Source organism: Eucalyptus grandis, chromosome 7 (assembly GCF_016545825.1).
Source record: "Eucalyptus grandis isolate ANBG69807.140 chromosome 7, ASM1654582v1, whole genome shotgun sequence".
Classification (NCBI taxonomy): Eukaryota; Viridiplantae; Streptophyta; class Magnoliopsida; order Myrtales; family Myrtaceae; genus Eucalyptus; species Eucalyptus grandis.
In genome coordinates, this window is record NC_052618.1 from 8,242,974 (window position 1) to 8,269,120 (window position 26,147).

General features: G+C 42.6%; 64 non-coding genes across 64 annotated transcripts; all 64 read left to right on the forward strand.

The window, feature by feature from the left end:
* Window positions 1–4: 4 nt before the first annotated feature.
* Window positions 5–123, forward strand: LOC120296552. The gene has a single exon (XR_005553500.1). It is a non-coding gene; the product is annotated as a 5S ribosomal RNA (ribosomal RNA).
* A 295-nt stretch (window positions 124–418) lies between these two features.
* Window positions 419–535, forward strand: LOC120296450. The gene has a single exon (XR_005553404.1). It is a non-coding gene; the product is annotated as a 5S ribosomal RNA (ribosomal RNA).
* A 294-nt stretch (window positions 536–829) lies between these two features.
* On the forward strand, window positions 830–945 carry LOC120296571. The gene has a single exon (XR_005553518.1). It is a non-coding gene; the product is annotated as a 5S ribosomal RNA (ribosomal RNA).
* A 295-nt stretch (window positions 946–1,240) lies between these two features.
* On the forward strand, window positions 1,241–1,357 carry LOC120296451. Its single transcript, XR_005553405.1, has one exon. It is a non-coding gene; the product is annotated as a 5S ribosomal RNA (ribosomal RNA).
* A 294-nt stretch (window positions 1,358–1,651) lies between these two features.
* Window positions 1,652–1,766, forward strand: LOC120296479. The gene has a single exon (XR_005553433.1). It is a non-coding gene; the product is annotated as a 5S ribosomal RNA (ribosomal RNA).
* A 294-nt stretch (window positions 1,767–2,060) lies between these two features.
* Window positions 2,061–2,177, forward strand: LOC120296452. The gene has a single exon (XR_005553406.1). It is a non-coding gene; the product is annotated as a 5S ribosomal RNA (ribosomal RNA).
* A 295-nt stretch (window positions 2,178–2,472) lies between these two features.
* On the forward strand, window positions 2,473–2,591 carry LOC120296559. Its single transcript, XR_005553507.1, has one exon. It is a non-coding gene; the product is annotated as a 5S ribosomal RNA (ribosomal RNA).
* Window positions 2,592–2,883: 292 nt separating this feature from the next.
* On the forward strand, window positions 2,884–2,999 carry LOC120296498. The gene has a single exon (XR_005553452.1). It is a non-coding gene; the product is annotated as a 5S ribosomal RNA (ribosomal RNA).
* Window positions 3,000–3,289: 290 nt separating this feature from the next.
* Window positions 3,290–3,404, forward strand: LOC120296480. Its single transcript, XR_005553434.1, has one exon. It is a non-coding gene; the product is annotated as a 5S ribosomal RNA (ribosomal RNA).
* Window positions 3,405–3,696: 292 nt separating this feature from the next.
* On the forward strand, window positions 3,697–3,812 carry LOC120296572. Its single transcript, XR_005553519.1, has one exon. It is a non-coding gene; the product is annotated as a 5S ribosomal RNA (ribosomal RNA).
* A 292-nt stretch (window positions 3,813–4,104) lies between these two features.
* Window positions 4,105–4,223, forward strand: LOC120296551. Its single transcript, XR_005553499.1, has one exon. It is a non-coding gene; the product is annotated as a 5S ribosomal RNA (ribosomal RNA).
* A 294-nt stretch (window positions 4,224–4,517) lies between these two features.
* LOC120296563 lies at window positions 4,518–4,636 on the forward strand. Its single transcript, XR_005553511.1, has one exon. It is a non-coding gene; the product is annotated as a 5S ribosomal RNA (ribosomal RNA).
* A 294-nt stretch (window positions 4,637–4,930) lies between these two features.
* LOC120296481 lies at window positions 4,931–5,045 on the forward strand. Its single transcript, XR_005553435.1, has one exon. It is a non-coding gene; the product is annotated as a 5S ribosomal RNA (ribosomal RNA).
* Window positions 5,046–5,337: 292 nt separating this feature from the next.
* On the forward strand, window positions 5,338–5,454 carry LOC120296454. Its single transcript, XR_005553408.1, has one exon. It is a non-coding gene; the product is annotated as a 5S ribosomal RNA (ribosomal RNA).
* A 289-nt stretch (window positions 5,455–5,743) lies between these two features.
* LOC120296455 lies at window positions 5,744–5,860 on the forward strand. Its single transcript, XR_005553409.1, has one exon. It is a non-coding gene; the product is annotated as a 5S ribosomal RNA (ribosomal RNA).
* A 290-nt stretch (window positions 5,861–6,150) lies between these two features.
* On the forward strand, window positions 6,151–6,269 carry LOC120296520. Its single transcript, XR_005553470.1, has one exon. It is a non-coding gene; the product is annotated as a 5S ribosomal RNA (ribosomal RNA).
* A 293-nt stretch (window positions 6,270–6,562) lies between these two features.
* LOC120296499 lies at window positions 6,563–6,678 on the forward strand. The gene has a single exon (XR_005553453.1). It is a non-coding gene; the product is annotated as a 5S ribosomal RNA (ribosomal RNA).
* A 293-nt stretch (window positions 6,679–6,971) lies between these two features.
* On the forward strand, window positions 6,972–7,090 carry LOC120296575. The gene has a single exon (XR_005553522.1). It is a non-coding gene; the product is annotated as a 5S ribosomal RNA (ribosomal RNA).
* Window positions 7,091–7,385: 295 nt separating this feature from the next.
* On the forward strand, window positions 7,386–7,502 carry LOC120296474. Its single transcript, XR_005553428.1, has one exon. It is a non-coding gene; the product is annotated as a 5S ribosomal RNA (ribosomal RNA).
* A 294-nt stretch (window positions 7,503–7,796) lies between these two features.
* On the forward strand, window positions 7,797–7,911 carry LOC120296482. The gene has a single exon (XR_005553436.1). It is a non-coding gene; the product is annotated as a 5S ribosomal RNA (ribosomal RNA).
* Window positions 7,912–8,205: 294 nt separating this feature from the next.
* LOC120296532 lies at window positions 8,206–8,324 on the forward strand. Its single transcript, XR_005553480.1, has one exon. It is a non-coding gene; the product is annotated as a 5S ribosomal RNA (ribosomal RNA).
* A 293-nt stretch (window positions 8,325–8,617) lies between these two features.
* LOC120296553 lies at window positions 8,618–8,736 on the forward strand. Its single transcript, XR_005553501.1, has one exon. It is a non-coding gene; the product is annotated as a 5S ribosomal RNA (ribosomal RNA).
* A 295-nt stretch (window positions 8,737–9,031) lies between these two features.
* LOC120296456 lies at window positions 9,032–9,148 on the forward strand. Its single transcript, XR_005553410.1, has one exon. It is a non-coding gene; the product is annotated as a 5S ribosomal RNA (ribosomal RNA).
* Window positions 9,149–9,443: 295 nt separating this feature from the next.
* Window positions 9,444–9,560, forward strand: LOC120296457. The gene has a single exon (XR_005553411.1). It is a non-coding gene; the product is annotated as a 5S ribosomal RNA (ribosomal RNA).
* Window positions 9,561–9,849: 289 nt separating this feature from the next.
* On the forward strand, window positions 9,850–9,968 carry LOC120296554. Its single transcript, XR_005553502.1, has one exon. It is a non-coding gene; the product is annotated as a 5S ribosomal RNA (ribosomal RNA).
* A 294-nt stretch (window positions 9,969–10,262) lies between these two features.
* On the forward strand, window positions 10,263–10,379 carry LOC120296429. Its single transcript, XR_005553383.1, has one exon. It is a non-coding gene; the product is annotated as a 5S ribosomal RNA (ribosomal RNA).
* Window positions 10,380–10,673: 294 nt separating this feature from the next.
* LOC120296538 lies at window positions 10,674–10,792 on the forward strand. Its single transcript, XR_005553487.1, has one exon. It is a non-coding gene; the product is annotated as a 5S ribosomal RNA (ribosomal RNA).
* Window positions 10,793–11,085: 293 nt separating this feature from the next.
* On the forward strand, window positions 11,086–11,202 carry LOC120296458. Its single transcript, XR_005553412.1, has one exon. It is a non-coding gene; the product is annotated as a 5S ribosomal RNA (ribosomal RNA).
* Window positions 11,203–11,492: 290 nt separating this feature from the next.
* Window positions 11,493–11,608, forward strand: LOC120296500. Its single transcript, XR_005553454.1, has one exon. It is a non-coding gene; the product is annotated as a 5S ribosomal RNA (ribosomal RNA).
* A 294-nt stretch (window positions 11,609–11,902) lies between these two features.
* On the forward strand, window positions 11,903–12,018 carry LOC120296501. Its single transcript, XR_005553455.1, has one exon. It is a non-coding gene; the product is annotated as a 5S ribosomal RNA (ribosomal RNA).
* A 292-nt stretch (window positions 12,019–12,310) lies between these two features.
* Window positions 12,311–12,425, forward strand: LOC120296483. Its single transcript, XR_005553437.1, has one exon. It is a non-coding gene; the product is annotated as a 5S ribosomal RNA (ribosomal RNA).
* Window positions 12,426–12,715: 290 nt separating this feature from the next.
* Window positions 12,716–12,834, forward strand: LOC120296542. Its single transcript, XR_005553491.1, has one exon. It is a non-coding gene; the product is annotated as a 5S ribosomal RNA (ribosomal RNA).
* Window positions 12,835–13,126: 292 nt separating this feature from the next.
* LOC120296459 lies at window positions 13,127–13,243 on the forward strand. The gene has a single exon (XR_005553413.1). It is a non-coding gene; the product is annotated as a 5S ribosomal RNA (ribosomal RNA).
* Window positions 13,244–13,535: 292 nt separating this feature from the next.
* Window positions 13,536–13,653, forward strand: LOC120296505. The gene has a single exon (XR_005553459.1). It is a non-coding gene; the product is annotated as a 5S ribosomal RNA (ribosomal RNA).
* A 294-nt stretch (window positions 13,654–13,947) lies between these two features.
* Window positions 13,948–14,062, forward strand: LOC120296484. Its single transcript, XR_005553438.1, has one exon. It is a non-coding gene; the product is annotated as a 5S ribosomal RNA (ribosomal RNA).
* Window positions 14,063–14,355: 293 nt separating this feature from the next.
* On the forward strand, window positions 14,356–14,472 carry LOC120296460. Its single transcript, XR_005553414.1, has one exon. It is a non-coding gene; the product is annotated as a 5S ribosomal RNA (ribosomal RNA).
* A 295-nt stretch (window positions 14,473–14,767) lies between these two features.
* LOC120296431 lies at window positions 14,768–14,886 on the forward strand. The gene has a single exon (XR_005553385.1). It is a non-coding gene; the product is annotated as a 5S ribosomal RNA (ribosomal RNA).
* A 294-nt stretch (window positions 14,887–15,180) lies between these two features.
* LOC120296461 lies at window positions 15,181–15,297 on the forward strand. Its single transcript, XR_005553415.1, has one exon. It is a non-coding gene; the product is annotated as a 5S ribosomal RNA (ribosomal RNA).
* A 294-nt stretch (window positions 15,298–15,591) lies between these two features.
* On the forward strand, window positions 15,592–15,708 carry LOC120296430. The gene has a single exon (XR_005553384.1). It is a non-coding gene; the product is annotated as a 5S ribosomal RNA (ribosomal RNA).
* Window positions 15,709–16,002: 294 nt separating this feature from the next.
* LOC120296462 lies at window positions 16,003–16,119 on the forward strand. Its single transcript, XR_005553416.1, has one exon. It is a non-coding gene; the product is annotated as a 5S ribosomal RNA (ribosomal RNA).
* Window positions 16,120–16,413: 294 nt separating this feature from the next.
* On the forward strand, window positions 16,414–16,530 carry LOC120296463. Its single transcript, XR_005553417.1, has one exon. It is a non-coding gene; the product is annotated as a 5S ribosomal RNA (ribosomal RNA).
* Window positions 16,531–16,820: 290 nt separating this feature from the next.
* Window positions 16,821–16,937, forward strand: LOC120296465. The gene has a single exon (XR_005553419.1). It is a non-coding gene; the product is annotated as a 5S ribosomal RNA (ribosomal RNA).
* A 290-nt stretch (window positions 16,938–17,227) lies between these two features.
* Window positions 17,228–17,343, forward strand: LOC120296506. The gene has a single exon (XR_005553460.1). It is a non-coding gene; the product is annotated as a 5S ribosomal RNA (ribosomal RNA).
* A 294-nt stretch (window positions 17,344–17,637) lies between these two features.
* Window positions 17,638–17,753, forward strand: LOC120296502. The gene has a single exon (XR_005553456.1). It is a non-coding gene; the product is annotated as a 5S ribosomal RNA (ribosomal RNA).
* A 293-nt stretch (window positions 17,754–18,046) lies between these two features.
* On the forward strand, window positions 18,047–18,163 carry LOC120296466. The gene has a single exon (XR_005553420.1). It is a non-coding gene; the product is annotated as a 5S ribosomal RNA (ribosomal RNA).
* Window positions 18,164–18,454: 291 nt separating this feature from the next.
* On the forward strand, window positions 18,455–18,573 carry LOC120296544. The gene has a single exon (XR_005553492.1). It is a non-coding gene; the product is annotated as a 5S ribosomal RNA (ribosomal RNA).
* A 292-nt stretch (window positions 18,574–18,865) lies between these two features.
* On the forward strand, window positions 18,866–18,982 carry LOC120296476. Its single transcript, XR_005553430.1, has one exon. It is a non-coding gene; the product is annotated as a 5S ribosomal RNA (ribosomal RNA).
* A 293-nt stretch (window positions 18,983–19,275) lies between these two features.
* Window positions 19,276–19,394, forward strand: LOC120296555. Its single transcript, XR_005553503.1, has one exon. It is a non-coding gene; the product is annotated as a 5S ribosomal RNA (ribosomal RNA).
* Window positions 19,395–19,683: 289 nt separating this feature from the next.
* LOC120296432 lies at window positions 19,684–19,800 on the forward strand. The gene has a single exon (XR_005553386.1). It is a non-coding gene; the product is annotated as a 5S ribosomal RNA (ribosomal RNA).
* A 292-nt stretch (window positions 19,801–20,092) lies between these two features.
* LOC120296560 lies at window positions 20,093–20,208 on the forward strand. The gene has a single exon (XR_005553508.1). It is a non-coding gene; the product is annotated as a 5S ribosomal RNA (ribosomal RNA).
* A 293-nt stretch (window positions 20,209–20,501) lies between these two features.
* Window positions 20,502–20,620, forward strand: LOC120296442. The gene has a single exon (XR_005553396.1). It is a non-coding gene; the product is annotated as a 5S ribosomal RNA (ribosomal RNA).
* Window positions 20,621–20,912: 292 nt separating this feature from the next.
* On the forward strand, window positions 20,913–21,029 carry LOC120296433. The gene has a single exon (XR_005553387.1). It is a non-coding gene; the product is annotated as a 5S ribosomal RNA (ribosomal RNA).
* Window positions 21,030–21,322: 293 nt separating this feature from the next.
* On the forward strand, window positions 21,323–21,439 carry LOC120296434. Its single transcript, XR_005553388.1, has one exon. It is a non-coding gene; the product is annotated as a 5S ribosomal RNA (ribosomal RNA).
* Window positions 21,440–21,732: 293 nt separating this feature from the next.
* LOC120296561 lies at window positions 21,733–21,848 on the forward strand. The gene has a single exon (XR_005553509.1). It is a non-coding gene; the product is annotated as a 5S ribosomal RNA (ribosomal RNA).
* A 295-nt stretch (window positions 21,849–22,143) lies between these two features.
* Window positions 22,144–22,260, forward strand: LOC120296467. The gene has a single exon (XR_005553421.1). It is a non-coding gene; the product is annotated as a 5S ribosomal RNA (ribosomal RNA).
* Window positions 22,261–22,554: 294 nt separating this feature from the next.
* LOC120296556 lies at window positions 22,555–22,673 on the forward strand. Its single transcript, XR_005553504.1, has one exon. It is a non-coding gene; the product is annotated as a 5S ribosomal RNA (ribosomal RNA).
* Window positions 22,674–22,965: 292 nt separating this feature from the next.
* On the forward strand, window positions 22,966–23,080 carry LOC120296485. The gene has a single exon (XR_005553439.1). It is a non-coding gene; the product is annotated as a 5S ribosomal RNA (ribosomal RNA).
* Window positions 23,081–23,371: 291 nt separating this feature from the next.
* On the forward strand, window positions 23,372–23,487 carry LOC120296573. Its single transcript, XR_005553520.1, has one exon. It is a non-coding gene; the product is annotated as a 5S ribosomal RNA (ribosomal RNA).
* A 292-nt stretch (window positions 23,488–23,779) lies between these two features.
* On the forward strand, window positions 23,780–23,896 carry LOC120296435. Its single transcript, XR_005553389.1, has one exon. It is a non-coding gene; the product is annotated as a 5S ribosomal RNA (ribosomal RNA).
* Window positions 23,897–24,190: 294 nt separating this feature from the next.
* LOC120296487 lies at window positions 24,191–24,305 on the forward strand. Its single transcript, XR_005553441.1, has one exon. It is a non-coding gene; the product is annotated as a 5S ribosomal RNA (ribosomal RNA).
* Window positions 24,306–24,596: 291 nt separating this feature from the next.
* LOC120296557 lies at window positions 24,597–24,715 on the forward strand. The gene has a single exon (XR_005553505.1). It is a non-coding gene; the product is annotated as a 5S ribosomal RNA (ribosomal RNA).
* Window positions 24,716–25,010: 295 nt separating this feature from the next.
* LOC120296468 lies at window positions 25,011–25,127 on the forward strand. Its single transcript, XR_005553422.1, has one exon. It is a non-coding gene; the product is annotated as a 5S ribosomal RNA (ribosomal RNA).
* Window positions 25,128–25,420: 293 nt separating this feature from the next.
* LOC120296558 lies at window positions 25,421–25,539 on the forward strand. The gene has a single exon (XR_005553506.1). It is a non-coding gene; the product is annotated as a 5S ribosomal RNA (ribosomal RNA).
* Window positions 25,540–25,832: 293 nt separating this feature from the next.
* On the forward strand, window positions 25,833–25,949 carry LOC120296469. The gene has a single exon (XR_005553423.1). It is a non-coding gene; the product is annotated as a 5S ribosomal RNA (ribosomal RNA).
* Window positions 25,950–26,147: the final 198 nt, after the last annotated feature.

Consider the following 26,147-nt stretch of genomic DNA (forward strand, 5'->3'; position numbering starts at 1 on the left):
TGACGGGTGCGATCATACCAGCACTAATGCACCGGATCCCATCAGAACTCCGAAGTTAAGCGTGCTTGGGCGAGAGTAGTACTAGGATGGGTGACCTCCTGGGAAGTCCTCGTGTTGCACCCCTCTTTTTCGTTTTTATTTTTATTTTGACGATTTGCCGGGTCGAGATTTCGATCGATTTTAGATTTATTTCTGTTTTTTATTTTTATTTTGACGATTTCCCGAGTCGAGATTTCGATCGAGGGAAACGGTTTTTAAAAGTTCTCCGTATATTTTCCGTTGTTTCTAAGTTAATATATCGTTAATTTATCCGGCGATTGCGCAACGGCTCCTCGAAAGCCGGAAGTAGAACTCGCGGACATTTCTTAAGACGAGAAATGGCTTTTGCTTCAAATAAGTTTGCAATGCGTAACATGACGGGTGCGATCATACCAGCACTAATGCACCGGATCCCATCGTAACTCCGGTTAAGCGTGCTTGGGCGAGAGTAGTACTAGGATGGGTGACCTCCCGGGAAGTCCTCGTGTTGCACCCCTCTTTTTCGTTTTTATTTTTATTTTGACGATTTGCCGGGTCGAGATTTCGATCGATTTTAGATTTATTTCTGTTTTTTATTTTTATTTTGACGATTTCCCGGTCGAGATTTCGATCGAGGGAAACGGTTTTTAAAAGTTCTCCGTATATTTTCCGTTGTTTCTAAGTTAATATATCGTTAATTTATCCGGCGATTGCGCAACGGCTCCTCGAAAGCCGGAAGTAGAACTCGCGGACATTTCTTAAGACGAGAAATGGCTTTTGCTTCAAATAAGTTTGCAATGCGTAACATGACGGGTGCGATCATACCAGCACTAATGCACCGGATCCCATCGAACTCCGGTTAAGCGTGCTTGGGCGAGAGTAGTACTAGGATGGGTGACCTCCCGGGAAGTCCTCGTGTTGCACCCCTCTTTTTCGTTTTTATTTTTATTTTGACGATTTGCCGGGTCGAGATTTCGATCGATTTTAGATTTATTTCTGTTTTTTATTCTTATTTTGACGATTTCCCGGGTCGAGATTTCGATCGAGGGAAACGGTTTTTAAAAGTTCTCCGTATATTTTCCGTTGTTTCTAAGTTAATATATCGTTAATTTATCCGGCGATTGCGCAACGGCTCCTCGAAAGCCGGAAGTAGAACTCGCGGACATTTCTTAAGACGAGAAATGGCTTTTGCTTCAAATAAGTTTGCAATGCGTAACATGACGGGTGCGATCATACCAGCACTAATGCACCGGATCCCATCGTAACTCCGGTTAAGCGTGCTTGGGCGAGAGTAGTACTAGGATGGGTGACCTCCCGGGAAGTCCTCGTGTTGCACCCCTCTTTTCGTTTTTATTTTTATTTTGACGATTTGCCGGGTCGAGATTTCGATCGATTTTAGATTTATTTCTGTTTTTTATTTTTATTTTGACGATTTCCCGGGTCGAGATTTCGATCGAGGGAAACGGTTTTTAAAAGTTCTCCGTATATTTTCCGTTGTTTCTAAGTTAATATATCGTTAATTTATCCGGCGATTGCGCAACGGCTCCTCGAAAGCCGGAAGTAGAACTCGCGGACATTTCTTAAGACGAGAAATGGCTTTTGCTTCAAATAAGTTTGCAATGCGTAACATGACGGGTGCGATCATACCAGCACTAATGCACCGGATCCCATCGAACTCCGGTTAAGCGTGCTTGGGCGAGAGTAGTACTAGGATGGGTGACCTCCGGGAAGTCCTCGTGTTGCACCCCTCTTTTTCGTTTTTATTTTTATTTTGACGATTTGCCGGGTCGAGATTTCGATCGATTTTAGATTTATTTCTGTTTTTTATTTTTATTTTGACGATTTCCCGGTCGAGATTTCGATCGAGGGAAACGGTTTTTAAAAGTTCTCCGTATATTTTCCGTTGTTTCTAAGTTAATATATCGTTAATTTATCCGGCGATTGCGCAACGGCTCCTCGAAAGCCGGAAGTAGAACTCGCGGACATTTCTTAAGACGAGAAATGGCTTTTGCTTCAAATAAGTTTGCAATGCGTAACATGACGGGTGCGATCATACCAGCACTAATGCACCGGATCCCATCGTAACTCCGGTTAAGCGTGCTTGGGCGAGAGTAGTACTAGGATGGGTGACCTCCCGGGAAGTCCTCGTGTTGCACCCCTCTTTTCGTTTTTATTTTTATTTTGACGATTTGCCGGGTCGAGATTTCGATCGATTTTAGATTTATTTCTGTTTTTTATTTTTATTTTGACGATTTCCCGTGTCGAGAGTTCGATCGAGGGAAACTGTTTTTAAAAGTTCTCCGTATATTTTCCGTTGTTTCTAAGTTAATATATCGTTAATTTATCCGGCGATTGCGCAACGGCTCCTCGAAAGCCGGAAGTAGAACTCTCCCGACATTTCTTAAGACGAGAAATGGCTTTTGCTTCAAATAAGTTTGCAATGCGTAACATGACGGGTGCGATCATTCCAGCACTAAGGCATCGGATCCCATCAGAACTCCGAAGTTAAGCGTGCTTGGGCGAGACTAGTACTAGGATGGGTGACCTCCTGGGAAGTCTTCGTGTTGCACCCCTCTTTTTCGTTTTTACTTTTATTTTGACGATTTGCCGGGTCGAGATTTCGATCGATTTTAGATTTATTTCTGTTTTTTATTTTTATTTTGACGATTTCCCGGGTCGAGATTTCGATCGAGGGAAACGGTTTTTAAAAGTTCTCCGTATATTTTCCGTTGTTTCTAAGTTAATATATCGTTAATTTATCCGGCGATTGCGCAACGGCTCGAAAGCCGGAAGTAGAACTCGCGGACATTTCTTAAGACGAGAAATGGCTTTTGCTTCAAATAAGTTTGCAATGCGTAACATGACGGGTGCGATCATACCAGCACTAATGCACCGGATCCCATCGTAACTCCGGTTAAGCGTGCTTGGGCGAGAGTAGTACTAGGATGGGTGACCTCCGGGAAGTCCTCGTGTTGCACCCCTTTTTCGTTTTTATTTTTATTTTGACGATTTGCCGGGTCGAGATTTCGATCGATTTTAGATTTATTTCTGTTTTTTATTTTTATTTTGACGATTTCCCGGGTCGAGATTTCGATCGAGGGAAACGGTTTTTAAAAGTTCTCCGTATATTTTCCGTTGTTTCTAAGTTAATATATCGTTAATTTATCCGGCGATTGCGCAACGGCTCGAAAGCCGGAAGTAGAACTCGCGGACATTTCTTAAGACGAGAAATGGCTTTTGCTTCAAATAAGTTTGCAATGCGTAACATGACGGGTGCGATCATACCAGCACTAATGCACCGGATCCCATCGAACTCCGGTTAAGCGTGCTTGGGCGAGAGTAGTACTAGGATGGGTGACCTCCGGGAAGTCCTCGTGTTGCACCCCTCTTTTCGTTTTTATTTTTATTTTGACGATTTGCCGGGTCGAGATTTCGATCGATTTTAGATTTATTTCTGTTTTTTATTTTTATTTTGACGATTTCCCGAGTCGAGATTTCGATCGAGGGAAACGGTTTTTAAAAGTTCTCCGTATATTTTCCGTTGTTTCTAAGTTAATATATCGTTAATTTATCCGGCGATTGCGCAACGGCCTCGAAAGCCGGAAGTAGAACTCGCGGACATTTCTTAAGACGAGAAATGGCTTTTGCTTCAAATAAGTTTGCAATGCGTAACATGACGGGTGCGATCATACCAGCACTAATGCACCGGATCCCATCGAACTCCGGTTAAGCGTGCTTGGGCGAGAGTAGTACTAGGATGGGTGACCTCCCGGGAAGTCCTCGTGTTGCACCCCTTTTTCGTTTTTATTTTTATTTTGACGATTTGCCGGGTCGAGATTTCGATCGATTTTAGATTTATTTCTGTTTTTTATTTTTATTTTGACGATTTCCCGGTCGAGATTTCGATCGAGGGAAACGGTTTTTAAAAGTTCTCCGTATATTTTCCGTTGTTTCTAAGTTAATATATCGTTAATTTATCCGGCGATTGCGCAACGGCTCCTCGAAAGCCGGAAGTAGAACTCGCGGACATTTCTTAAGACGAGAAATGGCTTTTGCTTCAAATAAGTTTGCAATGCGTAACATGACGGGTGCGATCATACCAGCACTAATGCACCGGATCCCATCATAACTCCGAAGTTAAGCGTGCTTGGGCGAGAGTAGTACTAGGATGGGTGACCTCCTGGGAAGTCCTCGTGTTGCACCCCTCTTTTTCGTTTTTATTTTTATTTTGACGATTTGCCGGGTCGAGATTTCGATCGATTTTAGATTTATTTCTGTTTTTTATTTTATTTTGACGATTTCCCGGGTCGAGATTTCGATCGAGGGAAACGGTTTTTAAAAGTTCTCCGTATATTTTCCGTTGTTTCTAAGTTAATATATCGTTAATTTATCCGGCGATTGCGCAACGGCTCCTCGAAAGCCGGAAGTAGAACTCGCGGACATTTCTTAAGACGAGAAATGGCTTTTGCTTCAAATAAGTTTGCAATGCGTAACATGACGGGTGCGATCATACCAGCACTAATGCACCGGATCCCATCAGAACTCCGAAGTTAAGCGTGCTTGGGCGAGAGTAGTACTAGGATGGGTGACCTCCTGGGAAGTCCTCGTGTTGCACCCCTTTTTTCGTTTTTATTTTTATTTTGACGATTTGCCGGGTCGAGATTTCGATCGATTTTAGATTTATTTCTGTTTTTTATTTTTATTTTGACGATTTCCCGGGTCGAGATTTCGATCGAGGGAAACGGTTTTTAAAAGTTCTCCGTATATTTTCCGTTGTTTCTAAGTTAATATATCGTTAATTTATCCGGCGATTGCGCAACGGCTCCTCGAAAGCCGGAAGTAGAACTCGCGGACATTTCTTAAGACGAGAAATGGCTTTTGCTTCAAATAAGTTTGCAATGCGTAACATGACGGGTGCGATCATACCAGCACTAATGCACCGGATCCCATCGAACTCCGGTTAAGCGTGCTTGGGCGAGAGTAGTACTAGGATGGGTGACCTCCGGGAAGTCCTCGTGTTGCACCCCTTTTTTCGTTTTTATTTTTATTTTGACGATTTGCCGGGTCGAGATTTCGATCGATTTTAGATTTATTTCTGTTTTTTATTTTATTTTGACGATTTCCGGGTCGAGATTTCGATCGAGGGAAACGGTTTTTAAAAGTTCTCCGTATATTTTCCGTTGTTTCTAAGTTAATATATCGTTAATTTATCCGGCGATTGCGCAACGGCTCCTCGAAAGCCGGAAGTAGAACTCGCGGACATTTCTTAAGACGAGAAATGGCTTTTGCTTCAAATAAGTTTGCAATGCGTAACATGACGGGTGCGATCATACCAGCACTAATGCACCGGATCCCATCGTAACTCCGGTTAAGCGTGCTTGGGCGAGAGTAGTACTAGGATGGGTGACCTCCCGGGAAGTCCTCGTGTTGCACCCCTCTTTTTCGTTTTTATTTTTATTTTGACGATTTGCCGGGTCGAGATTTCGATCGATTTTAGATTTATTTCTTTTTTTATTTTATTTTGACGATTTCCCGGTCGAGATTTCGATCGAGGGAAACGGTTTTTAAAAGTTCTCCGTATATTTTCCGTTGTTTCTAAGTTAATATATCGTTAATTTATCCGGCGATTGCGCAACGGCTCGAAAGCCGGAAGTAGAACTCGCGGACATTTCTTAAGACGAGAAATGGCTTTTGCTTCAAATAAGTTTGCAATGCGTAACATGACGGGTGCGATCATACCAGCACTAATGCACCGGATCCCATCGTAACTCCGGTTAAGCGTGCTTGGGCGAGAGTAGTACTAGGATGGGTGACCTCCCGGGAAGTCCTCGTGTTGCACCCCTCTTTTCGTTTTTATTTTTATTTTGACGATTTGCCGGGTCGAGATTTCGATCGATTTTAGATTTATTTCTGTTTTTTATTTTTATTTTGACGATTTCCCGGTCGAGATTTCGATCGAGGGAAACGGTTTTTAAAAGTTCTCCGTATATTTTCCGTTGTTTCTAAGTTAATATATCGTTAATTTATCCGGCGATTGCGCAACGGCTCGAAAGCCGGAAGTAGAACTCGCGGACATTTCTTAAGACGAGAAATGGCTTTTGCTTCAAATAAGTTTGCAATGCGTAACATGACGGGTGCGATCATACCAGCACTAATGCACCGGATCCCATCAGAACTCCGAAGTTAAGCGTGCTTGGGCGAGAGTAGTACTAGGATGGGTGACCTCCCGGGAAGTCCTCGTGTTGCACCCCTCTTTTTCGTTTTTATTTTTATTTTGACGATTTGCCGGGTCGAGATTTCGATCGATTTTAGATTTATTTCTGTTTTTTATTTTTATTTTGACGATTTCCCGGGTCGAGATTTCGATCGAGGGAAACGGTTTTTAAAAGTTCTCCCGTATATTTTCCGTTGTTTCTAAGTTAATATATCGTTAATTTATCCGGCGATTGCGCAACGGCTCGAAAGCCGGAAGTAGAACTCGCGGACATTTCTTAAGACGAGAAATGGCTTTTGCTTCAAATAAGTTTGCAATGCGTAACATGACGGGTGCGATCATACCAGCACTAATGCACCGGATCCCATCGTAACTCCGGTTAAGCGTGCTTGGGCGAGAGTAGTACTAGGATGGGTGACCTCCGGGAAGTCCTCGTGTTGCACCCCTCTTTTTCGTTTTTATTTTTATTTTGACGATTTGCCGGGTCGAGATTTCGATCGATTTTAGATTTATTTCTGTTTTTTATTTTTATTTTGACGATTTCCCGGGTCGAGATTTCGATCGAGGGAAACGGTTTTTAAAAGTTCTCCGTATATTTTCCGTTGTTTCTAAGTTAATATATCGTTAATTTATCCGGCGATTGCGCAACGGCCTCGAAAGCCGGAAGTAGAACTCGCGGACATTTCTTAAGACGAGAAATGGCTTTTGCTTCAAATAAGTTTGCAATGCGTAACATGACGGGTGCGATCATACCAGCACTAATGCACCGGATCCCATCAGAACTCCGAAGTTAAGCGTGCTTGGGCGAGAGTAGTACTAGGATGGGTGACCTCCTGGGAAGTCCTCGTGTTGCACCCCTCTTTTTCGTTTTTATTTTTATTTTGACGATTTGCCGGGTCGAGATTTCGATCGATTTTAGATTTATTTCTGTTTTTTATTTTTATTTTGACGATTTCCCGGGTCGAGATTTCGATCGAGGGAAACGGTTTTTAAAAGTTCTCCGTATATTTTCCGTTGTTTCTAAGTTAATATATCGTTAATTTATCCGGCGATTGCGCAACGGCTCCTCGAAAGCCGGAAGTAGAACTCGCGGACATTTCTTAAGACGAGAAATGGCTTTTGCTTCAAATAAGTTTGCAATGCGTAACATGACGGGTGCGATCATACCAGCACTAATGCACCGGATCCCATCGTAACTCCGGTTAAGCGTGCTTGGGCGAGACTAGTACTAGGATGGGTGACCTCCTGGGAAGTCCTCGTGTTGCACCCCTCTTTTTCGTTTTTATTTTTATTTTGACGATTTGCCGGGTCGAGATTTCGTTCGATTTAGATTTATTTCGTTTTTTATTTTTATTTTTGACGATTTCCCGGGTCGAGATTTCGATCGAGGGAAACGGTTTTTAAAAGTTCTCCGTATATTTTCCGTTGTTTCTAAGTTAATATATCGTTAATTTATCCGGCGATTGCGCAACGGCTCCTCGAAAGCCGGAAGTAGAACTCGCGGACATTTCTTAAGACGAGAAATGGCTTTTGCTTCAAATAAGTTTGCAATGCGTAACATGACGGGTGCGATCATACCAGCACTAATGCACCGGATCCCATCGAACTCCGGTTAAGCGTGCTTGGGCGAGAGTAGTACTAGGATGGGTGACCTCCGGGAAGTCCTCGTGTTGCACCCCTCTTTTCGTTTTTATTTTTATTTTGACGATTTGCCGGGTCGAGATTTCGATCGATTTTAGATTTATTTCTGTTTTTTATTTTTATTTTGACGATTTCCCGAGTCGAGATTTCGATCGAGGGAAACGGTTTTTAAAAGTTCTCCGTATATTTTCCGTTGTTTCTAAGTTAATATATCGTTAATTTATCCGGCGATTGCGCAACGGCTCCTCGAAAGCCGGAAGTAGAACTCGCGGACATTTCTTAAGACGAGAAATGGCTTTTGCTTCAAATAAGTTTGCAATGCGTAACATGACGGGTGCGATCATACCAGCACTAATGCACCGGATCCCATCAGAACTCCGAAGTTAAGCGTGCTTGGGCGAGAGTAGTACTAGGATGGGTGACCTCCCGGGAAGTCCTCGTGTTGCACCCCTCTTTTTCGTTTTTATTTTTATTTTGACGATTTGCCGGGTCGAGATTTCGATCGATTTTAGATTTATTTCTGTTTTTTATTTTATTTTGACGATTTCCGGGTCGAGATTTCGATCGAGGGAAACGGTTTTTAAAAGTTCTCCGTATATTTTCCGTTGTTTCTAAGTTAATATATCGTTAATTTATCCGGCGATTGCGCAACGGCTCCTCGAAAGCCGGAAGTAGAACTCGCGGACATTTCTTAAGACGAGAAATGGCTTTTGCTTCAAATAAGTTTGCAATGCGTAACATGACGGGTGCGATCATACCAGCACTAATGCACCGGATCCCATCATAACTCCGAAGTTAAGCGTGCTTGGGCGAGAGTAGTACTAGGATGGGTGACCTCCTGGGAAGTCCTCGTGTTGCACCCCTCTTTTTCGTTTTTATTTTTATTTTGACGATTTGCCGGGTCGAGATTTCGATCGATTTTAGATTTATTTCTGTTTTTTATTTTTATTTTGACGATTTCCCGGGTCGAGATTTCGATCGAGGGAAACGGTTTTTAAAAGTTCTCCGTATATTTTCCGTTGTTTCTAAGTTAATATATCGTTAATTTATCCGGCGATTGCGCAACGGCTCCTCGAAAGCCGGAAGTAGAACTCGCGGACATTTCTTAAGACGAGAAATGGCTTTTGCTTCAAATAAGTTTGCAATGCGTAACATGACGGGTGCGATCATACCAGCACTAATGCACCGGATCCCATCGTAACTCCGGTTAAGCGTGCTTGGGCGAGAGTAGTACTAGGATGGGTGACCTCCCGGGAAGTCCTCGTGTTGCACCCCTCTTTTCGTTTTTATTTTTATTTTGACGATTTGCCGGGTCGAGATTTCGATCGATTTTAGATTTATTTCTGTTTTTTATTCTTATTTTGACGATTTCCCGGGTCGAGATTTCGATCGAGGGAAACGGTTTTTAAAAGTTCTCCGTATATTTTCCGTTGTTTCTAAGTTAATATATCGTTAATTTATCCGGCGATTGCGCAACGGCTCCTCGAAAGCCGGAAGTAGAACTCGCCGGACATTTCTTAAGACGAGAAATGGCTTTTGCTTCAAATAAGTTTGCAATGCGTAACATGACGGGTGCGATCATACCAGCACTAATGCACCGGATCCCATCGTAACTCCGGTTAAGCGTGCTTGGGCGAGAGTAGTACTAGGATGGGTGACCTCCCGGGAAGTCCTCGTGTTGCACCCCTCTTTTTCGTTTTTATTTTTATTTTGACGATTTGCCGGGTCGAGATTTCGATCGATTTTAGATTTATTTCTGTTTTTTATTTTATTTTGACGATTTCCGGTCGAGATTTCGATCGAGGGAAACGGTTTTTAAAAGTTCTCCGTATATTTTCCGTTGTTTCTAAGTTAATATATCGTTAATTTATCCGGCGATTGCGCAACGGCTCGAAAGCCGGAAGTAGAACTCGCGGACATTTCTTAAGACGAGAAATGGCTTTTGCTTCAAATAAGTTTGCAATGCGTAACATGACGGGTGCGATCATACCAGCACTAATGCACCGGATCCCATCATAACTCCGAAGTTAAGCGTGCTTGGGCGAGAGTAGTACTAGGATGGGTGACCTCCTGGGAAGTCCTCGTGTTGCACCCCTCTTTTTCGTTTTTATTTTTATTTTGACGATTTGCCGGGTCGAGATTTCGATCGATTTTAGATTTATTTCTGTTTTTTTTATTTTTATTTTGACGATTTCCCGAGTCGAGATTTCGATCGAGGGAAACGGTTTTTAAAAGTTCTCCGTATATTTTCCGTTGTTTCTAAGTTAATATATCGTTAATTTATCCGGCGATTGCGCAACGGCTCGAAAGCCGGAAGTAGAACTCGCGGACATTTCTTAAGACGAGAAATGGCTTTTGCTTCAAATAAGTTTGCAATGCGTAACATGACGGGTGCGATCATACCAGCACTAATGCACCGGATCCCATCGTAACTCCGGTTAAGCGTGCTTGGGCGAGAGTAGTACTAGGATGGGTGACCTCCTGGGAAGTCCTCGTGTTGCACCCCTCTTTTCGTTTTTATTTTTATTTTGACGATTTGCCGGGTCGAGATTTCGATCGATTTTAGATTTATTTCTGTTTTTTATTCTTATTTTGACGATTTCCCGGGTCGAGATTTCGATCGAGGGAAACGGTTTTTAAAAGTTCTCCGTATATTTTCCGTTGTTTCTAAGTTAATATATCGTTAATTTATCCGGCGATTGCGCAACGGCTCCTCGAAAGCCGGAAGTAGAACTCGCGGACATTTCTTAAGACGAGAAATGGCTTTTGCTTCAAATAAGTTTGCAATGCGTAACATGACGGGTGCGATCATACCAGCACTAATGCACCGGATCCCATCAGAACTCCGAAGTTAAGCGTGCTTGGGCGAGAGTAGTACTAGGATGGGTGACCTCCCGGGAAGTCCTCGTGTTGCACCCCTCTTTTTCGTTTTTATTTTTATTTTGACGATTTGCCGGGTCGAGATTTCGATCGATTTTAGATTTATTTCTGTTTTTTATTTTTATTTTGACGATTTCCCGAGTCGAGATTTCGATCGAGGGAAACGGTTTTTAAAAGTTCTCCGTATATTTTCCGTTGTTTCTAAGTTAATATATCGTTAATTTATCCGGCGATTGCGCAACGGCCTCGAAAGCCGGAAGTAGAACTCGCGGACATTTCTTAAGACGAGAAATGGCTTTTGCTTCAAATAAGTTTGCAATGCGTAACATGACGGGTGCGATCATACCAGCACTAATGCACCGGATCCCATCGTAACTCCGGTTAAGCGTGCTTGGGCGAGAGTAGTACTAGGATGGGTGACCTCCCGGGAAGTCCTCGTGTTGCACCCCTCTTTTTCGTTTTTATTTTTATTTTGACGATTTGCCGGGTCGAGATTTCGATCGATTTTAGATTTATTTCTGTTTTTTATTTTTATTTTGACGATTTCCCGGGTCGAGATTTCGATCGAGGGAAACGGTTTTTAAAAGTTCTCCGTATATTTTCCGTTGTTTCTAAGTTAATATATCGTTAATTTATCCGGCGATTGCGCAACGGCTCGAAAGCCGGAAGTGAACTCGCGGACATTTCTTAAGACGAAAATGGCTTTTGCTTCAAATAAGTTTGCAATGCGTAACATGACGGGTGCGATCATACCAGCACTAATGCACCGGATCCCATCGTAACTCCGGTTAAGCGTGCTTGGGCGAGAGTAGTACTAGGATGGGTGACCTCCGGGAAGTCCTCGTGTTGCACCCCTCTTTTTCGTTTTTATTTTTATTTTGACGATTTGCCGGGTCGAGATTTCGATCGATTTTAGATTTATTTCTGTTTTTTATTTTATTTTGACGATTTCCCGGGTCGAGATTTCGATCGAGGGAAACGGTTTTTAAAAGTTCTCCGTATATTTTCCGTTGTTTCTAAGTTAATATATCGTTAATTTATCCGGCGATTGCGCAACGGCTCCTCGAAAGCCGGAAGTAGAACTCGCGGACATTTCTTAAGACGAGAAATGGCTTTTGCTTCAAATAAGTTTGCAATGCGTAACATGACGGGTGCGATCATACCAGCACTAATGCACCGGATCCCATCGTAACTCCGGTTAAGCGTGCTTGGGCGAGAGTAGTACTAGGATGGGTGACCTCCGGGAAGTCCTCGTGTTGCACCCCTCTTTTTCGTTTTTATTTTTATTTTGACGATTTGCCGGGTCGAGATTTCGATCGATTTTAGATTTATTTCTGTTTTTTATTTTTATTTTGACGATTTCCCGGGTCGAGATTTCGATCGAGGGAAACGGTTTTTAAAAGTTCTCCGTATATTTTCCGTTGTTTCTAAGTTAATATATCGTTAATTTATCCGGCGATTGCGCAACGGCTCGAAAGCCGGAAGTAGAACTCGCGGACATTTCTTAAGACGAGAAATGGCTTTTGCTTCAAATAAGTTTGCAATGCGTAACATGACGGGTGCGATCATACCAGCACTAATGCACCGGATCCCATCGAACTCCGGTTAAGCGTGCTTGGGCGAGAGTAGTACTAGGATGGGTGACCTCCGGGAAGTCCTCGTGTTGCACCCCTTTTTCGTTTTTATTTTTATTTTGACGATTTGCCGGGTCGAGATTTCGATCGATTTTAGATTTATTTCTGTTTTTTATTTTTATTTTGACGATTTCCCGGGTCGAGATTTCGATCGAGGGAAACGGTTTTTAAAAGTTCTCCGTATATTTTCCGTTGTTTCTAAGTTAATATATCGTTAATTTATCCGGCGATTGCGCAACGGCTCGAAAGCCGGAAGTAGAACTCGCGGACATTTCTTAAGACGAGAAATGGCTTTTGCTTCAAATAAGTTTGCAATGCGTAACATGACGGGTGCGATCATACCAGCACTAATGCACCGGATCCCATCAGAACTCCGAAGTTAAGCGTGCTTGGGCGAGAGTAGTACTAGGATGGGTGACCTCCCGGGAAGTCCTCGTGTTGCACCCCTCTTTTTCGTTTTTATTTTTATTTTGACGATTTGCCGGGTCGAGATTTCGATCGATTTTAGATTTATTTCTGTTTTTTATTTTTATTTTGACGATTTCCCGGGTCGAGATTTCGATCGAGGGAAACGGTTTTTAAAAGTTCTCCGTATATTTTCCGTTGTTTCTAAGTTAATATATCGTTAATTTATCCGGCGATTGCGCAACGGCTCGAAAGCCGGAAGTAGAACTCGCGGACATTTCTTAAGACGAGAAATGGCTTTTGCTTCAAATAAGTTTGCAATGCGTAACATGACGGGTGCGATCATACCAGCACTAATGCACCGGATCCCATCGTAACTCCGGTTAAGCGTGCTTGGGCGAGAGTAGTACTAGGATGGGTGACCTCCCGGGAAGTCCTCGTGTTGCACCCCTTTTTTTTTCGTTTTTATTTTTATTTTGACGATTTGCCGGGTCGAGATTTCGATCGATTTTAGATTTATTTCTGTTTTTTATTTTATTTTGACGATTTCCGAGTCGAGATTTCGATCGAGGGAAACGGTTTTTAAAAGTTCTCCGTATATTTTCCGTTGTTTCTAAGTTAATATATCGTTAATTTATCCGGCGATTGCGCAACGGCTCGAAAGCCGGAAGTAGAACTCGCGGACATTTCTTAAGACGAGAAATGGCTTTTGCTTCAAATAAGTTTGCAATGCGTAACATGACGGGTGCGATCATACCAGCACTAATGCACCGGATCCCATCGTAACTCCGGTTAAGCGTGCTTGGGCGAGAGTAGTACTAGGATGGGTGACCTCCCCGGGAAGTCCTCGTGTTGCACCCCTCTTTTTCGTTTTTATTTTTATTTTGACGATTTGCCGGGTCGAGATTTCGATCGATTTTAGATTTATTTCTGTTTTTTATTTTTATTTTGACGATTTCCCGGTCGAGATTTCGATCGAGGGAAACGGTTTTTAAAAGTTCTCCGTATATTTTCCGTTGTTTCTAAGTTAATATATCGTTAATTTATCCGGCGATTGCGCAACGGCTCCTCGAAAGCCGGAAGTAGAACTCGCGGACATTTCTTAAGACGAGAAATGGCTTTTGCTTCAAATAAGTTTGCAATGCGTAACATGACGGGTGCGATCATACCAGCACTAATGCACCGGATCCCATCGAACTCCGGTTAAGCGTGCTTGGGCGAGAGTAGTACTAGGATGGGTGACCTCCGGGAAGTCCTCGTGTTGCACCCCTCTTTTTCGTTTTTATTTTTATTTTGACGATTTGCCGGGTCGAGATTTCGATCGATTTTAGATTTATTTCTGTTTTTTATTTTTATTTTGACGATTTCCCGGTCGAGATTTCGATCGAGGGAAACGGTTTTTAAAAGTTCTCCGTATATTTTCCGTTGTTTCTAAGTTAATATATCGTTAATTTATCCGGCGATTGCGCAACGGCTCCTCGAAAGCCGGAAGTAGAACTCGCGGACATTTCTTAAGACGAAAATGGCTTTTGCTTCAAATAAGTTTGCAATGCGTAACATGACGGGTGCGATCATACCAGCACTAATGCACCGGATCCCATCGTAACTCCGGTTAAGCGTGCTTGGGCGAGAGTAGTACTAGGATGGGTGACCTCCCGGGAAGTCCTCGTGTTGCACCCCTCTTTTTCGTTTTTATTTTTATTTTGACGATTTGCCGGGTCGAGATTTCGATCGATTTTAGATTTATTTCTGTTTTTTATTTTTATTTTGACGATTTCCCGAGTCGAGATTTCGATCGAGGGAAACGGTTTTTAAAAGTTCTCCGTATATTTTCCGTTGTTTCTAAGTTAATATATCGTTAATTTATCCGGCGATTGCGCAACGGCTCCTCGAAAGCCGGAAGTAGAACTCGCGGACATTTCTTAAGACGAGAAATGGCTTTTGCTTCAAATAAGTTTGCAATGCGTAACATGACGGGTGCGATCATACCAGCACTAATGCACCGGATCCCATCAGAACTCCGAAGTTAAGCGTGCTTGGGCGAGAGTAGTACTAGGATGGGTGACCTCCTGGGAAGTCCTCGTGTTGCACCCCTCTTTTTCGTTTTTATTTTTATTTTGACGATTTGCCGGGTCGAGATTTCGATCGATTTTAGATTTATTTCTGTTTTTTATTTTTATTTTGACGATTTCCCGGTCGAGATTTCGATCGAGGGAAACGGTTTTTAAAAGTTCTCCGTATATTTTCCGTTGTTTCTAAGTTAATATATCGTTAATTTATCCGGCGATTGCGCAACGGCTCCTCGAAAGCCGGAAGTAGAACTCGCGGACATTTCTTAAGACGAGAAATGGCTTTTGCTTCAAATAAGTTTGCAATGCGTAACATGACGGGTGCGATCATACCAGCACTAATGCACCGGATCCCATCGTAACTCCGGTTAAGCGTGCTTGGGCGAGAGTAGTACTAGGATGGGTGACCTCCCGGGAAGTCCTCGTGTTGCACCCCTCTTTTCGTTTTTATTTTTATTTTGACGATTTGCCGGGTCGAGATTTCGATCGATTTTAGATTTATTTCTGTTTTTTATTTTATTTTGACGATTTCCCGGGTCGAGATTTCGATCGAGGGAAACGGTTTTTAAAAAGTTCTCCGTATATTTTCCGTTGTTTCTAAGTTAATATATCGTTAATTTATCCGGCGATTGCGCAACGGCTCCTCGAAAGCCGGAAGTAGAACTCGCGGACATTTCTTAAGACGAGAAATGGCTTTTGCTTCAAATAAGTTTGCAATGCGTAACATGACGGGTGCGATCATACCAGCACTAATGCACCGGATCCCATCGTAACTCCGGTTAAGCGTGCTTGGGCGAGAGTAGTACTAGGATGGGTGACCTCCTGGGAAGTCCTCGTGTTGCACCCCTCTTTTCGTTTTTATTTTTATTTTGACGATTTGCCGGGTCGAGATTTCGATCGATTTTAGATTTATTTCTGTTTTTTATTTTTATTTTGACGATTTCCCGGGTCGAGATTTCGATCGAGGGAAACGGTTTTTAAAAGTTCTCCGTATATTTTCCGTTGTTTCTAAGTTAATATATCGTTAATTTATCCGGCGATTGCGCAACGGCTCCTCGAAAGCCGGAAGTAGAACTCGCGGACATTTCTTAAGACGAGAAATGGCTTTTGCTTCAAATAAGTTTGCAATGCGTAACATGACGGGTGCGATCATACCAGCACTAATGCACCGGATCCCATCGTAACTCCGGTTAAGCGTGCTTGGGCGAGAGTAGTACTAGGATGGGTGACCTCCCGGGAAGTCCTCGTGTTGCACCCCTCTTTTTCGTTTTTATTTTTATTTTGACGATTTGCCGGGTCGAGATTTCGATCGATTTTAGATTTATTTCTGTTTTTTATTTTTATTTTGACGATTTCCGGGTCGAGATTTCGATCGAGGGAAACGGTTTTTAAAAGTTCTCCGTATATTTTCCGTTGTTTCTAAGTTAATATATCGTTAATTTATCCGGCGATTGCGCAACGGCTCCTCGAAAGCCGGAAGTAGAACTCGCGGACATTTCTTAAGACGAGAAATGGCTTTTGCTTCAAATAAGTTTGCAATGCGTAACATGACGGGTGCGATCATACCAGCACTAATGCACCGGATCCCATCGTAACTCCGGTTAAGCGTGCTTGGGCGAGAGTAGTACTAGGATGGGTGACCTCCCGGGAAGTCCTCGTGTTGCACCCCTCTTTTTCGTTTTTATTTTTATTTTGACGATTTGCCGGGTCGAGATTTCGATCGATTTTAGATTTATTTCTGTTTTTTATTTTATTTTGACGATTTCCCGGTCGAGATTTCGATCGAGGGAAACGGTTTTTAAAAGTTCTCCGTATATTTTCCGTTGTTTCTAAGTTAATATATCGTTAATTTATCCGGCGATTGCGCAACGGCTCGAAAGCCGGAAGTAGAACTCGCGGACATTTCTTAAGACGAGAAATGGCTTTTGCTTCAAATAAGTTTGCAATGCGTAACATGACGGGTGCGATCATACCAGCACTAATGCACCGGATCCCATCGTAACTCCGGTTAAGCGTGCTTGGGCGAGAGTAGTACTAGGATGGGTGACCTCCCGGGAAGTCCTCGTGTTGCACCCCTCTTTTCGTTTTTATTTTTATTTTGACGATTTGCCGGGTCGAGATTTCGATCGATTTTAGATTTATTTCTGTTTTTTATTCTTATTTTGACGATTTCCGGGTCGAGATTTCGATCGAGGGAAACGGTTTTTAAAAGTTCTCCGTATATTTTCCGTTGTTTCTAAGTTAATATATCGTTAATTTATCCGGCGATTGCGCAACGGCTCGAAAGCCGGAAGTAGAACTCGCGGACATTTCTTAAGACGAGAAATGGCTTTTGCTTCAAATAAGTTTGCAATGCGTAACATGACGGGTGCGATCATACCAGCACTAATGCACCGGATCCCATCGTAACTCCGGTTAAGCGTGCTTGGGCGAGAGTAGTACTAGGATGGGTGACCTCCGGGAAGTCCTCGTGTTGCACCCTCTTTTTCGTTTTTATTTTTATTTTGACGATTTGCCGGGTCGAGATTTCGATCGATTTTAGATTTATTTCTGTTTTTTATTTTTATTTTGACGATTTCCCGGGTCGAGATTTCGATCGAGGGAAACGGTTTTTAAAAGTTCTCCGTATATTTTCCGTTGTTTCTAAGTTAATATATCGTTAATTTATCCGGCGATTGCGCAACGGCTCCTCGAAAGCCGGAAGTAGAACTCGCGGACATTTCTTAAGACGAGAAATGGCTTTTGCTTCAAATAAGTTTGCAATGCGTAACATGACGGGTGCGATCATACCAGCACTAATGCACCGGATCCCATCGTAACTCCGGTTAAGCGTGCTTGGGCGAGAGTAGTACTAGGATGGGTGACCTCCGGGAAGTCCTCGTGTTGCACCCCTCTTTTCGTTTTTATTTTTATTTTGACGATTTGCCGGGTCGAGATTTCGATCGATTTTAGATTTATTTCTGTTTTTTATTTTATTATTTTGACGATTTCCCGGGTCGAGATTTCGATCGAGGGAAACGGTTTTTAAAAGTTCTCCGTATATTTTCCGTTGTTTCTAAGTTAATATATCGTTAATTTATCCGGCGATTGCGCAACGGCTCGAAAGCCGGAAGTAGAACTCGCGGACATTTCTTAAGACGAGAAATGGCTTTTGCTTCAAATAAGTTTGCAATGCGTAACATGACGGGTGCGATCATACCAGCACTAATGCACCGGATCCCATCGTAACTCCGGTTAAGCGTGCTTGGGCGAGAGTAGTACTAGGATGGGTGACCTCCCGGGAAGTCCTCGTGTTGCACCCCTCTTTTTCGTTTTTATTTTTATTTTGACGATTTGCCGGGTCGAGATTTCGATCGATTTTAGATTTATTTCTGTTTTTTATTTTTATTTTGACGATTTCCCGGTCGAGATTTCGATCGAGGGAAACGGTTTTTAAAAGTTCTCCGTATATTTTCCGTTGTTTCTAAGTTAATATATCGTTAATTTATCCGGCGATTGCGCAACGGCTCGAAAGCCGGAAGTAGAACTCGCGGACATTTCTTAAGACGAGAAATGGCTTTTGCTTCAAATAAGTTTGCAATGCGTAACATGACGGGTGCGATCATACCAGCACTAATGCACCGGATCCCATCAGAACTCCGAAGTTAAGCGTGCTTGGGCGAGAGTAGTACTAGGATGGGTGACCTCCCGGGAAGTCCTCGTGTTGCACCCCTCTTTTTCGTTTTTATTTTTATTTTGACGATTTGCCGGGTCGAGATTTCGATCGATTTTAGATTTATTTCTGTTTTTTATTTTTATTTTGACGATTTCCCGAGTCGAGATTTCGATCGAGGGAAACGGTTTTTAAAAGTTCTCCGTATATTTTCCGTTGTTTCTAAGTTAATATATCGTTAATTTATCCGGCGATTGCGCAACGGCTCGAAAGCCGGAAGTAGAACTCGCGGACATTTCTTAAGACGAGAAATGGCTTTTGCTTCAAATAAGTTTGCAATGCGTAACATGACGGGTGCGATCATACCAGCACTAATGCACCGGATCCCATCGTAACTCCGGTTAAGCGTGCTTGGGCGAGAGTAGTACTAGGATGGGTGACCTCCCGGGAAGTCCTCGTGTTGCACCCTCTTTTTCGTTTTTATTTTTATTTTGACGATTTGCCGGGTCGAGATTTCGATCGATTTTAGATTTATTTCTGTTTTATTTTATTCTTATTTTGACGATTTCCCGGTCGAGATTTCGATCGAGGGAAACGGTTTTTAAAAGTTCTCCGTATATTTTCCGTTGTTTCTAAGTTAATATATCGTTAATTTATCCGGCGATTGCGCAACGGCTCGAAAGCCGGAAGTAGAACTCGCGGACATTTCTTAAGACGAGAAATGGCTTTTGCTTCAAATAAGTTTGCAATGCGTAACATGACGGGTGCGATCATACCAGCACTAATGCACCGGATCCCATCATAACTCCGAAGTTAAGCGTGCTTGGGCGAGAGTAGTACTAGGATGGGTGACCTCCTGGGAAGTCCTCGTGTTGCACCCCTCTTTTCGTTTTTATTTTTATTTTGACGATTTGCCGGTCGAGATTTCGATCGATTTTAGATTTATTTCTGTTTTTTATTTTTATTTTGACGATTTCCCGGGTCGAGATTTCGATCGAGGGAAACGGTTTTTAAAAGTTCTCCGTATATTTTCCGTTGTTTCTAAGTTAATATATCGTTAATTTATCCGGCGATTGCGCAACGGCTCGAAAGCCGGAAGTAGAACTCGCGGACATTTCTTAAGACGAAAATGGCTTTTGCTTCAAATAAGTTTGCAATGCGTAACATGACGGGTGCGATCATACCAGCACTAATGCACCGGATCCCATCGTAACTCCGGTTAAGCGTGCTTGGGCGAGAGTAGTACTAGGATGGGTGACCTCCTGGGAAGTCCTCGTGTTGCACCCCTTTTTTTCGTTTTTATTTTTATTTTGACGATTTGCCGGGTCGAGATTTCGATCGATTTTAGATTTATTTCGTTTTTTATTTTTATTTTGACGATTTGCCGGGTCGAGATTTCGATCGAGGGAAACGGTTTTAAAAGTTCTCCGTATATTTTCCGTTGTTTCTAAGTTAATATATCGTTAATTTATCCGGCGATTGCGCAACGGCTCCTCGAAAGCCGGAAGTAGAACTCGCGGACATTTCTTAAGACGAAAATGGCTTTTGCTTCAAATAAGTTTGCAATGCGTAACATGACGGGTGCGATCATACCAGCACTAATGCACCGGATCCCATCGAACTCCGGTTAAGCGTGCTTGGGCGAGAGTAGTACTAGGATGGGTGACCTCCTGGGAAGTCCTCGTGTTGCACCCCTCTTTTTCGTTTTTACTTTTATTTTGACGATTTGCCGGGTCGAGATTTCGATCGATTTTAGATTTATTTCGTTTTTTATTTTTATTTTGACGATTTCCGGGTCGACATTTCGATCGAGGGAAACGGTTTTTAAAAGTTCTCCGTATATTTTCCGTTGTTTCTAAGTTAATACATCGTTAATTTATCCGGCGATTGCGCAACGGCTCCTCGAAAGCCGGAAGTAGAACTCGCCGGACATTTCTTAAGACGAAAATGGCTTTTGCTTCAAATAAGTTTGCAATGCGTAACATGACGGGTGCGATCATACCAGCACTAATGCACCGGATCCCATCAGAACTCCGAAGTTAAGCGTGCTTGGGCGAGAGTAGTACTAGGATGGGTGACCTCCTGGGAAGTCCTCGTGTTGCACCCCTCTTTTTCGTTTTTATTTTTATTTTGACGATTTGCCGGGTCGAGATTTCGATCGATTTTAGATTTATTTCTGTTTTTTATTTTTATTTTGACGATTTCCCGGGAGATTTCGATCGAGGGAAACGGTTTTTAAAAGTTCTCCGTATATTTTCCGTTGTTTCTAAGTTAATATATCGTTAATTTATCCGGCGATTGCGCAACGGCTCCTCGAAAGCCGGAAGTAGAACTCGCGGACATTTCTTAAGACGAGAAATGGCTTTTGCTTCAAATAAGTTTGCAATGCGTAACATGACGGGTGCGATCATACCAGCACTAATGCACCGGATCCCATCGTAACTCCGGTTAAGCGTGCTTGGGCGAGAGTAGTACTAGGATGGGTGACCTCCTGGGAAGTCCTCGTGTTGCACCCCTTTTTCGTTTTTATTTTTATTTTGACGATTTGCCGGGTCGAGATTTCGATCGATTTTAGATTTATTTCTGTTTTTTATTTTTTATTTTGACGATTTCCCGGTCGAGATTTCGATCGAGGGAAACGGTTTTTAAAAGTTCTCCGTATATTTTCCGTTGTTTCTAAGTTAATATATCGTTAATTTATCCGGCGATTGCGCAACGGCTCCTCGAAAGCCGGAAGTAGAACTCGCGGACATTTCTTAAGACGAGAAATGGCTTTTGCTTCAAATAAGTTTGCAATGCGTAACATGACGGGTGCGATCATACCAGCACTAATGCACCGGATCCCATCGTAACTCCGGTTAAGCGTGCTTGGGCGAGAGTAGTACTAGGATGGGTGACCTCCTGGGAAGTCCTCGTGTTGCACCCCTTTTTTTCGTTTTTATTTTTATTTTGACGATTTGCCGGGTCGAGATTTCGATCGATTTTAGATTTATTTCGTTTTTTATTTTTATTTTGACGATTTCCCGGTCGAGATTTCGATCGAGGGAAACGGTTTTTAAAAGTTCTCCGTATATTTTCCGTTGTTTCTAAGTTAATATATCGTTAATTTATCCGGCGATTGCGCAACGGCTCCTCGAAAGCCGGAAGTAGAACTCGCGGACATTTCTTAAGACGAGAAATGGCTTTTGCTTCAAATAAGTTTGCAATGCGTAACATGACGGGTGCGATCATACCAGCACTAATGCACCGGATCCCATCGAACTCCGGTTAAGCGTGCTTGGGCGAGAGTAGTACTAGGATGGGTGACCTCCTGGGAAGTCCTCGTGTTGCACCCCTCTTTTTCGTTTTTATTTTTATTTTGACGATTTGCCGGGTCGAGATTTCGTTCAATTTAAGATTTATTTCTTTTTTTATTTTTATTTTCACGATTTCCCGGGTCGAGATTTCGATCGAGGGAAACGGTTTTTAAAAGTTCTCCGTATATTTTCCGTTATTTCTCAGTTAATATATCGTTAATTTATCCGGCGATTGCGCAATGGCTCCTCGAAAGCCGGAAGTACAACTCTGCGGACATTTCTTAAGACCATAAATGGCTTTTGCTTCAAATGAGTTTGCAATGCGTAACATGACGGGTGCGATCATACCAGCACTAATGCACCGGATCCCATCGTAACTCCGGTTAAGCGTGCTTGGGCGAGAGTAGTACTAGGATGGGTGACCTCCCGGGAAGTCCTCGTGTTGCACCCCTCTTTTTCGTTTTTATTTTTATTTTGACGATTTGCCGGGTCGAGATTTCGATCGATTTTAGATTTATTTCTGTTTTTTATTTTTATTTTGACGATTTCCCGGTCGAGATTTCGATCGAGGGAAACGGTTTTTAAAAGTTCTCCGTATATTTTCCGTTGTTTCTAAGTTAATATATCGTTAATTTATCCGGCGATTGCGCAACGGCTCCTCGAAAGCCGGAAGTAGAACTCGCGGACATTTCTTAAGACGAGAAATGGCTTTTGCTTCAAATAAGTTTGCAATGCGTAACATGACGGGTGCGATCATACCAGCACTAATGCACCGGATCCCATCATAACTCCGAAGTTAAGCGTGCTTGGGCGAGAGTAGTACTAGGATGGGTGACCTCCTGGGAAGTCCTCGTGTTGCACCCCTCTTTTTCGTTTTTATTTTTATTTTGACGATTTGCCGGGTCGAGATTTCGATCGATTTTAGATTTATTTCTGTTTTTTTATTCTTATTTTGACGATTTCCGGGTCGAGATTTCGATCGAGGGAAACGGTTTTTAAAAGTTCTCCGTATATTTTCCGTTGTTTCTAAGTTAATATATCGTTAATTTATCCGGCGATTGCGCAACGGCTCGAAAGCCGGAAGTAGAACTCGCGGACATTTCTTAAGACGAGAAATGGCTTTTGCTTCAAATAAGTTTGCAATGCGTAACATGACGGGTGCGATCATACCAGCACTAATGCACCGGATCCCATCGAACTCCGGTTAAGCGTGCTTGGGCGAGAGTAGTACTAGGATGGGTGACCTCCGGGAAGTCCTCGTGTTGCACCCCTCTTTTTCGTTTTTATTTTTATTTTGACGATTTGCCGGGTCGAGATTTCGATCGATTTTAGATTTATTTCTGTTTTTTATTTTATTTTGACGATTTCCCGGGTCGAGATTTCGATCGAGGGAAACGGTTTTTAAAAGTTCTCCGTATATTTTCCGTTGTTTCTAAGTTAATATATCGTTAATTTATCCGGCGATTGCGCAACGGCTCGAAAGCCGGAAGTAGAACTCGCGGACATTTCTTAAGACGAGAAATGGCTTTTGCTTCAAATAAGTTTGCAATGCGTAACATGACGGGTGCGATCATACCAGCACTAATGCACCGGATCCCATCGAACTCCGGTTAAGCGTGCTTGGGCGAGAGTAGTACTAGGATGGGTGACCTCCCGGGAAGTCCTCGTGTTGCACCCCTCTTTTCGTTTTTATTTTTATTTTGACGATTTGCCGGGTCGAGATTTCGATCGATTTTAGATTTATTTCTGTTTTTTATTTTTATTTTGACGATTTCCCGGGTCGAGATTTCGATCGAGGGAAACGGTTTTTAAAAGTTCTCCGTATATTTTCCGTTGTTTCTAAGTTAATATATCGTTAATTTATCCGGCGATTGCGCAACGGCTCGAAAGCCGGAAGTAGAACTCTCGGGACATTTCTTAAGACGAGAAATGGCTTTTGCTTCAAATAAGTTTGCAATGCGTAACATGACGGGTGCGATCATACCAGCACTAATGCACCGGATCCCATCGTAACTCCGGTTAAGCGTGCTTGGGCGAGAGTAGTACTAGGATGGGTGACCTCCTGGGAAGTCCTCGTGTTGCACCCCTTTTTTTCGTTTTTATTTTTATTTTGACGATTTGCCGGGTCGAGATTTCGATCGATTTTAGATTTATTTCTGTTTTTTATTTTTATTTTGACGATTTCCGGGTCGAGATTTCGATCGAGGGAAACGGTTTTTAAAAGTTCTCCGTATATTTTCCGTTGTTTCTAAGTTAATATATCGTTAATTTATCCGGCGATTGCGCAACGGCTCCTCGAAAGCCGGAAGTAGAACTCGCGGACATTTCTTAAGACGAGAAATGGCTTTTGCTTCAAATAAGTTTGCAATGCGTAACATGACGGGTGCGATCATACCAGCACTAATGCACCGGATCCCATCGAACTCCGGTTAAGCGTGCTTGGGCGAGAGTAGTACTAGGATGGGTGACCTCCGGGAAGTCCTCGTGTTGCACCCCTCTTTTTCGTTTTTATTTTTATTTTGACGATTTGCCGGGTCGAGATTTCGATCGATTTTAGATTTATTTCTGTTTTTTATTTTTATTTTGACGATTTCCCGGTCGAGATTTCGATCGAGGGAAACGGTTTTTAAAAGTTCTCCGTATATTTTCCGTTGTTTCTAAGTTAATATATCGTTAATTTATCCGGCGATTGCGCAACGGCTCGAAAGCCGGAAGTAGAACTCGCGGACATTTCTTAAGACGAGAAATGGCTTTTGCTTCAAATAAGTTTGCAATGCGTAACATGACGGGTGCGATCATACCAGCACTAATGCACCGGATCCCATCATAACTCCGAAGTTAAGCGTGCTTGGGCGAGAGTAGTACTAGGATGGGTGACCTCCTGGGAAGTCCTCGTGTTGCACCCCTCTTTTTCGTTTTTATTTTTATTTTGACGATTTGCCGGGTCGAGATTTCGATCGATTTTAGATTTATTTCTGTTTTTTATTTTTATTTTGACGATTTCCCGAGTCGAGATTTCGATCGAGGGAAACGGTTTTTAAAAGTTCTCCGTATATTTTCCGTTGTTTCTAAGTTAATATATCGTTAATTTATCCGGCGATTGCGCAACGGCTCCTCGAAAGCCGGAAGTAGAACTCGCGGACATTTCTTAAGACGAGAAATGGCTTTTGCTTCAAATAAGTTTGCAATGCGTAACATGACGGGTGCGATCATACCAGCACTAATGCACCGGATCCCATCGTAACTCCGGTTAAGCGTGCTTGGGCGAGAGTAGTACTAGGATGGGTGACCTCCCGGGAAGTCCTCGTGTTGCACCCCTCTTTTTCGTTTTTATTTTTATTTTGACGATTTGCCGGGTCGAGATTTCGATCGATTTTAGATTTATTTCTGTTTTTTTTTTATTTTGACGATTTCCCGGGTCGAGATTTCGATCGAGGGAAACGGTTTTTAAAAGTTCTCCGTATATTTTCCGTTGTTTCTAAGTTAATATATCGTTAATTTATCCGGCGATTGCGCAACGGCTCCTCGAAAGCCGGAAGTAGAACTCGCGGACATTTCTTAAGACGAGAAATGGCTTTTGCTTCAAATAAGTTTGCAATGCGTAACATGACGGGTGCGATCATACCAGCACTAATGCACCGGATCCCATCATAACTCCGAAGTTAAGCGTGCTTGGGCGAGAGTAGTACTAGGATGGGTGACCTCCTGGGAAGTCCTCGTGTTGCACCCCTCTTTTTCGTTTTTATTTTTATTTTGACGATTTGCCGGGTCGAGATTTCGATCGATTTTAGATTTATTTCGTTTTTTATTTTTATTTTGACGATTTCCGGGTCGAGATTTCGATCGAGGGAAACGGTTTTTAAAAGTTCTCCGTATATTTTCCGTTGTTTCTAAGTTAATATATCGTTAATTTATCCGGCGATTGCGCAACGGCTCCTCGAAAGCCGGAAGTAGAACTCGCGGACATTTCTTAAGACGAGAAATGGCTTTTGCTTCAAATAAGTTTGCAATGCGTAACATGACGGGTGCGATCATACCAGCACTAATGCACCGGATCCCATCGTAACTCCGGTTAAGCGTGCTTGGGCGAGAGTAGTACTAGGATGGGTGACCTCCCGGGAAGTCCTCGTGTTGCACCCCTCTTTTCGTTTTTATTTTTATTTTGACGATTTGCCGGGTCGAGATTTCGATCGATTTTAGATTTATTTCTGTTTTTTATTTTTATTTTGACGATTTCCCGGGTCGAGATTTCGATCGAGGGAAACGGTTTTTAAAAGTTCTCCGTATATTTTCCGTTGTTTCTAAGTTAATATATCGTTAATTTATCCGGCGATTGCG